We start from the raw sequence: 8,730 nt of genomic DNA, 5'->3' as shown, positions 1-8,730 counted from the left end.
CTACTAGACCTTCAAAGAACCTGTCCTTGACAACCTAGATCAGAGGGACAAAAACTGAAAGAAACCACCACACAGATCACCTTAGTGTTGGATCCTCCAATCTTCCTCATGCAACAAGTGAAGCAAATCACTTACCTCACTTCTCACACAATAACAAGTGCTTAAAAGCAACTGAAATTTATTCATCAAAGTTATGTAAATTGTCTCACCAGAAGATGTTTAAATAGACCTCAACAAACTAGATAAAAGATAAGATAAGATAACTAATTTAAATCAGATTTGATCTTATTGGATCAGATCAGATTTGATCTAAATTTTAAAATCCTAAAGATATGATAACTAATTTAAATCAGACTTGATCTTATTAGATTAGATCATATTTGATTTAAATTTAAAAATTTCTAAAAATACTACTAAGTATAGCAGATAAAACAAGTCTTCTAACAACTTTTGACCACATAACAAACTTAAAACAAAAATCTAGGATTTTCGAAATTTAAAGATAAATTATGCCTTCCACTGAATTTGGAAAGCATTATTGGGCTTCTTGCTGTCCTGACTTAATCCAATGGGTCTTGCCCATTCTTCCTTAGTTAGAACTTGATGCAGCTCCATATGCATAAGCGCTGCTAGGTTCCCAAAGCTCTCCTTGAGCTTCTTTGCACGTGCTCTAGTGATGGGGCCCTCTAAAAGTGTGAAATTCCTATTCTGCCCTTGTGTCTTAGAATGCCCCTGTTGTCTTTCCGAGCATGTATCATTCCCTCCTTCCTCAAAAAGATTCGTCCTCGAATCTGTGCCCATATCAAAAGGAGAGAGATCAGAAACATTAAAAGTGGCAGAAACATTATACTCACCTGGTAGGTCAATCTTGTAGGCGTTGTTATTGATCTTCTCAAGCACTTGGAATGGGCCATCCCCTCTAGCATCAAGTTTAGACTTCCTCTGAGTAGGAAATCTCTCCTTCCTCAAATGTACCCAAACCCAATCTCCTATTTCGAAGACTATATGCTTTCGGCTCTTGTTAATCCTTTCTGTCATGGCTTTGTTCTTCTTCTCAATGAGGTCACGAGCCTTTGCATGTATTTCTTTAACTTTTTCAGCCTTGCTTGCTCCATCTAAGCTAATAAGATCACTCAAGGGTAGAGGCATTAAATCTAAGACAGTTAGAGGATTAAAACCATAGACAAGTTCAAAGGGCGAAAAACCAGTGGAAGAATGGATTGTTCGGTTATAAGCAAACTCAATAAAAGGTAAACAATCTTCCCAGGTTTTCAAATTCTTACCAACAACAGCACGCAACAAGGTTCCCAATGTCCTATTTACTACTTCAGTTTGACCATCAGTTTGAGGGTGACAAGTAGTTGAGTATAACAATTTTGTTCCCAACTTACTCCACAAAACTTTCCAGAAGTGACTTAAGAATTTGACATCACGATCAGAAACAATAGTTTGGGGAACACCATGTAAGCGCACAACTTCTCTAAAGAATAGGTCAGCAATATTTGTGGCATCATCAGTTTTATGGCAAGCAATAAAATGAGCCATTTTACTAAATCTATCTACCACAACAAAAATGCTATCTCGACCTCTCCTAGTTCTAGGCAAACCAAGAACAAAATCCATAGAAATATCAACCCATGGATGCATAGGAACAGGTAAAGGAGTATACAAACCATGTGGTAAGGACTTAGATTTAGCTTGTTTACAGGTAATGCATTTGGCACAAAATTTTTCGACATCTTTACGCATGTGGGGCCAGTAAAAGTGCTCAGATAAAATATCCAAAGTCTTATGCACACCAAAATGACCCATCAAACCCCACTATGTGATTCTAGAACAAGTAGCTCCCGAATAGAACAAGTAGGTACACAAATCCTATTACCCAGAAAAAAAAATCATCATGCTTGTAAAATTTGTTATGTGCACCATGTTCACAGGCAACATAGATAGAGGCAAAAGTAGAATCAGATGCATATAATTCCTTCATACACTCAAAACCCAACAGCTTAGAAGTAAGGGTTGTGATTAATGAATACCTTCTAGATAATACATCAGCAACCACGTTCTCCTTACCTTGCTTATAGGCGATTACGTACGAAAAGGATTCAAGGAATTCTATCCATTTTGCATGTCTCTTGTTTAGCTTCCCTTGACCCTTCAAGTGTTTGAGGGATTCATGGTCAGTATGTACCACAAATTCTTTAGGTAGCAAATAATGCTGCCACACTTCTAAAGCTCGCACCAAGGCATATAGCTCCTTATCATAAGTTGAGTAGTTGAGACGGGATCCATTCAACTTCTCACTAAAATAGGCGATTGCTTGCTTTTCCTGCATTAAAACAGCACCTATACCAATTCCGGAAGCATCACATTCGATTTCAAAAGTTTTAGAAAAATCCGGTAAAATAAGAATGGGGGCAGAACACAATAATTCTTTCAAGGTGTTAAAGGCAATTTCTTGTTCGTGATCCCATTTAAAGTTAACATGTTTCTTGATGATTTCAGTTAAAGGTGCAGCAATAGTAGAAAAATCTTTAACAAACCTCCGATAAAAACCCGCAAGACCATGAAAACTTCTAACATCAGAGATACTCTGAGGTGTGGGCCATTCTCTAATAGCCTTCACCTTCGCGTCATCTACCTCAATCCCTGTAGAACTTATCACAAAACCTAGGAATACGACTTTACTCAGACAGAACGAGCACTTTTGGAGATTAGCATACAATTTTTCCTTTCTAAGTACCTCTAAAACAGATTGAACATGCAAAATATGATCATCAAGGCATTTACCAGTTAAGGAAGATAAGGAAATTAAAAAAAAAAGATAGATAAAGGGTTTTTCCTACTAGACCTCTAAGAAACCTGTTCTTAGCAACCTAGGTCACCGGAAGGGGCTGGTACGGAATGTAGAGGTGGAGGACAAATGTGAAGTCGTGCCATTCTTCGCAATAGAGAGCGAGAAGAGTTTTCTATTTTACGACATAAACTCCAAATTAAATAATTAACATCTTTATCCTATCCAAGTACTATATATTTTCTTATATCTTAATATAACAAAATAAAAAATAACAAAATATTGATTTCATTGTCATATCAAAATAAGACTATTCAAAAGGTTCATACGATTTTTTAATCAAAATAAAACCATTTATAATACGATTTTTTTTTATATTTTATCACTCTATTTTTATTATTAAATCTGTATTTAACATTGTATGTGGTCTGAAATTTTAGTTTTAACTGAAATTTTAATTTTAATTTTATTTTTTTCACATATGTTTGGTTTTTATATAGTTTGCTATTTTTTTTATACTACAGCAAGTGTTAGACCCAACACAATATACATGAGACACATTTTACATTCTTTTTCTCTTTTCACCTACCATATCATATACAATAAAACACTAAACACTAACTATATAATTATTTTTTCACCCACCAAGATCCTACACAACAAAATATTTTATTTTATGTTTATTTTTTTACACTACCCACGCCGTATACGTGAAACAAAGCCTGAATCCTCATTTACATGAGATAATTAAGTTTAAAATACAATTTTATTGTTCCTTATTTGATATAGTACAATAATTACACTTTAAATAAAAAAATATCAGTATATTATTATATATAAGAAACTGTCTGATATAATAAAGAGAGAATAATAAAATTATAGTTTAAACTTAATTATCTTAATTAAATGATGATTAAGGATTCATTTCACATAAATTGGTAGTTTAAAAAAATTTATATAACGTAAAAATATTTTGTTGTATAGAATATGGTTGGTGAAAAAATTATTGTATGATTAGTGTTTAATGTTTTACTGCGTATAATATAGTTGGTGAAAATAGAAAATAAATATAAAATGTGTGTCATCTATTTTTTGGTTGGGGTCTAAAACTTGCTGTGTTATTAAAAAACATTGCAAATTATACAAAAACAAAACCATATGTAAAAAAAATAGAACTAAAACTAAAATTTCATACCACATCCAATGTTAAACACAAACTTAACACTAAAAATTGTTACTGAGTGTTTTATATAATTTAGGTAACGTGCCCAAAAATTAATATATTGAATGTTCAACAAAAAATCATTTTAGTATATTTTTGTCTTGACTAGTAAAAAAATTTTTGGCTCATACGTCACGGTTATTACACAGATCTTATATATATTTTTAATGTATTGATTGTAGGTTGAATGGAAGAAGAAATACAACGCACAAATCTCCTTAAATTGTTTATGACAGAAGACAATGACAAAGATGCATTTATATTTTAATATTCTTAATTATTACGAATTTTATAGTTTTTTTTTATATAATCTTGACACAGGACATGAATATTATACATTATATTTCTGTTAATTAACTCAGACATGAACTTTTGGTGTCTCCAGCTTCAACTTCAAAAATAGACTATATTATTAATGAATCGATCCATAAGCCAAACTCATCCTTAATTAGGATATATATTATGAATGAATTTCATATATTTATAAATCGAAGATACTCATCTCGATTTGTCTTTACTTCTACTAATTTAAATCATATTGATTCAATTTAGCACCAAAAAAACTAAATCGAATTTGGTCAATTCAATTTACATAAATTTTTGCAAGAAATTTGTGCATGGGACATGCACTCGTAACTTTTTTTATTTGGGACTTTTCGATAACACTAAATCCTACTTGATTTATTAATATTATTTATCCAAAAAAATATTCTGTCTTTTAAGCTTAAGCTTAAGCTTAAAATAATATTTTTATTTTCTTTTATTCTTTTAAATTTTTTCCTGCTTATAATCATTTAACATCCAACTCAAAAGTAAGGTAAACTCAAATAAAAATAAAAAAATGAAAAAGATATTTAACCCAAACAGAATTTTAATTTTTTTTTTCCCGCTTTCTTCTTAATTATGGAGCACTACAATTACATAAACAAACTTCTTCTTTTTCTCTTAATAAAACTCCCTTAAAACTCCATATAATTTTAGAACACAAAATCACGTATTAATTTAATTAAGTCATTTATCTAAATTGATTCTTAAATATGTGTTGGTTCCTTTCTTTTATTTAGTTCTACCTTTCTTATTTTCTGAATTAACATTTATTTATTCAATTCCTTTACCCTTTGACGTGCAATTTGTTAAAAGTAATACCATATCATTTAAAGAAATAATTTAGCAATGGAAATGATGTTCTAAATCGACAATCATTCATAAAAGTATTTGTAATTAATTTAAAAAAATACGGTAAAAATTTAAAAATATCAACAACAAAATTAGATTCTTATTTTAAACTATTATTTCCTTACCTTTAACATTTGTTCATTTATTATTTTGTTAATAAATTTTTTGCTAAAAAAATGTGTTAATATAAAAAAATTATAATATTAAATGATTAATTCATTCAAAAGTAAATCTAAAGAATCAACAACAAAATGAATTTATTATTTTTCCAATTTTTTTTGTTTACTGTATAAAATTTGTTTTTGTTAAAATAAAAAAAAAATCAAAAAAGAAAAATAAAACAATTCGCAACCAAATGCTTTCAAAACCTCCATTCCACACGTGCTTTTCATTGCTGCCTCCAATTAAACAAACTGTCTTTATCTCACCTGCAATGAAAGAGCAGAATTTACATTCCATGATTTTCCATACATTGAACAATAGTTTGCTTGTACACCACATGACTAAATCTTCTTTATATTTATAATCATTATCCTATTTTAGCAGGACACATCACGCCATTCCTGCAGAAGATGAAATCTACACAAAATTTGTTACCTGTCACCTACAATAGAGAGATTGCTTTCGGCGTGAAGCCAGTCATCAATAATAAAATTCGCTGCTACATCTGCGTTGATGTATCTACACACAACTCGGACTAGGAGGCGCGAATGGAATAATACTGAAACGTAGGGGTGTACATGAGCTGGATCACACCGGGTTTGACTTAACTCAGATCCGACTCGAAATATAGACCGGGCCTAATTTTTAGACCCTAATCCGATTCTAGACCCGATGAAACCTACGCACCTTTGGGTCGGGTGAAAATTGGATAAAAACCAGGTGAAAATTGAATTTTTAGCATGTAAAAATCACCTAATCTCCAACCAATATTTCACAATTCACATAGTAAAATTCACTTAAAAAATATAACAAGAACCAACCATTCTCTAAAATTAAAGCATAACCATAATCAATACTAATATTGTCTAATAGCACCAAATATTTAAATAAATACAAATAACACAATATTATGCATTAGTCTAAAGTCTTATGCAATTTAAACATAAAACATTAACTTATAATCTTATAATGACTAATAACACAAAATGTTAAGGTTTACAATATTTAAATTTCACATATGAATAGCCATCATCCATCACTAATAACACAAAATATTAATTGTGTATAATGACCGGGCCACCGGATCGAATTCGGGTGACCCGAGCTATGGCCCAAACCCGACCCGAAATAATGACCGGGTCTATTTTTGAGACCCTTACCCAACCTTAGACCCGATAAAATCATACTAAATTAACTCCTAAAGTATTCGGAACCGAACCAAATCTTCAGACCGAGCCGAACCATATACACCCCTACTGAAATGCAAGTTCCGTTTGATCCCATCCATGACACATCAATGGCCACGATCTAACTATAAAATCTAATGATGGAAGACACTTCCAGACGTTTCCGATTTTTTTTATCCTCACTCTTGACCACGCGTTGGCACAAAGGGTTTGTACAAATACATTCTAATCCTAAGATTTTTTAAAAATATTGTAACCCTGTGGTGTGTGCCTCTTGGTCCCACCACCATATATGTGAAGGGTAAATTATTGAAGTTTTTGAAACTTAATTAAAAAAAAAGTGAAAATAAAATAAATAGTATCTTATTTTTTAACATTTATTTTGTATTTTTATTTTTTAATAATTTTTTACCTTCAAACATCTTATAAAAACAATGAAAATGCTAATTGCACTTATGCATTAAATAACATGTCCACCGTTTATCACTCCTAATTGGTTATGCAGTTAGTAGGACCATCGTTTACCTTCCATTTATTCCGAATTACATTATTTTTTTTGTATGATATTTTGATTGAATTTACGTTATAATAATATTTCACTCATATTCTAATTATTTTTTGTAAATTTAATTTTGATTAAAAATAAAATTATGTTAATATGATTTATGTTTAGTAATTTTTATATTAAAATAGATTATAATAAATTAAATATTGTTTGAATTATATTTATTTTATCTATATATAAATTTAAATATTCATAACTATATCGATCTATTATTACAACCACTAACACATGCTTATAAGAAACCAAGTTATACCAATCAAAACCACATGGGAGATCAGGTTCAAAACTCCAGAAAGGGCAAAACTCCAGAAAACTCAACTCATCGTTCCTTGGTTAACGGGAGATCAGGTTCTTGTCTATCCTTGCTCTGCAATTTACTAGCGCCACCACATAAGCTACCTTGACGATCTCAGCCATCCACATATTTAATTCAATATCTACACGGTTTAGAATCATGTCATACCAGTATATCAAAAAAGTACACTGATACATTGGAAAATCTTCCTATGTCATAATCTATATAGTATATAGTATTGTAAAATAGTTTTGACTTCTCAATAGTTACAATAATCTTGAATCTACTACTTCCTCCAAAAAAAAAAAGTAATATAAGATAAATTTTTTTAAAACAATATGATACACAAATACACAATCTTCTTCTATAACGATATTCCTCGTTTCACAATTCCCTAATAATACACTTTTCGTTTATTACTTTAATGTTCAAAACAATGTGGTACTTTCTGTTTAAAAGTGTGTTGAAAATAAATTATGATTATAATATTCTTAATTAGTTATTGATTTTTGCCTTCCCCCCCTAAAGTTTGATGAAAATAAAACATACAATATGTAATTATAATTTTGGGATCAAGAATATTAATATATAAGAAAATATGTTAGAACTATAAGAATATCAAATTTGACATTGAAGGTAAAGTTATGATAGGTTCAATTTGTCAAAGAGGGAGTTGAATGGATCAAATATAATATTTATTAAATTTCTGCTATCTGTAATTAAACTTTCATAATATTTACGCATATTACAGAAAATCTAATATAATGGTCTCAAGCATTTCTTCTCTTTTCTAATTTATCCCGTGATACTAAGAAAGACAAATTAACAAGACGCAAATAACAGAATTTGAATGTTATGCAATAGATATATAATGCGTTAAGAAGATAGAAGAAGAATAGTAAACGACTAATAATATTTATGGTTAATATGTATCTTCAGTCCCCGCAATGTAAAATTTGTCATGAATATCAAAATGAGGAATACTAGGGGTCAGTAATTTTGGTATTTTGTAATTATCAATTGGTCGTCAATAATATTTTTAATGGTGTGAAATTACATCCAATGATAAAAAATCACTTACTTTTCTTTTGATGGTTAAGTGTTGGCCAAAAAACATAAAAATTACTGATTCTCTAAACTTTTCCTTTATGAAAATAAGCTATAAATACCAACGTCATAAACTCATCAAGATAAAAATGATTGCAGCAAAATTATAAGCCAAGCACAATGCAAAATCGACAAGACCAGAGCATATATTATAACATCCGAATTTTTGAAAATTAAATAGTGAGTTATTCATGATTTATTATTTTATAAAAAATTATTCTC

This window comes from Arachis ipaensis, chromosome B04, assembly GCF_000816755.2.
Source record: "Arachis ipaensis cultivar K30076 chromosome B04, Araip1.1, whole genome shotgun sequence".
NCBI classification, from domain to species: domain Eukaryota; kingdom Viridiplantae; phylum Streptophyta; class Magnoliopsida; order Fabales; family Fabaceae; genus Arachis; species Arachis ipaensis.
This window is presented reverse-complemented; position numbering follows the sequence as displayed.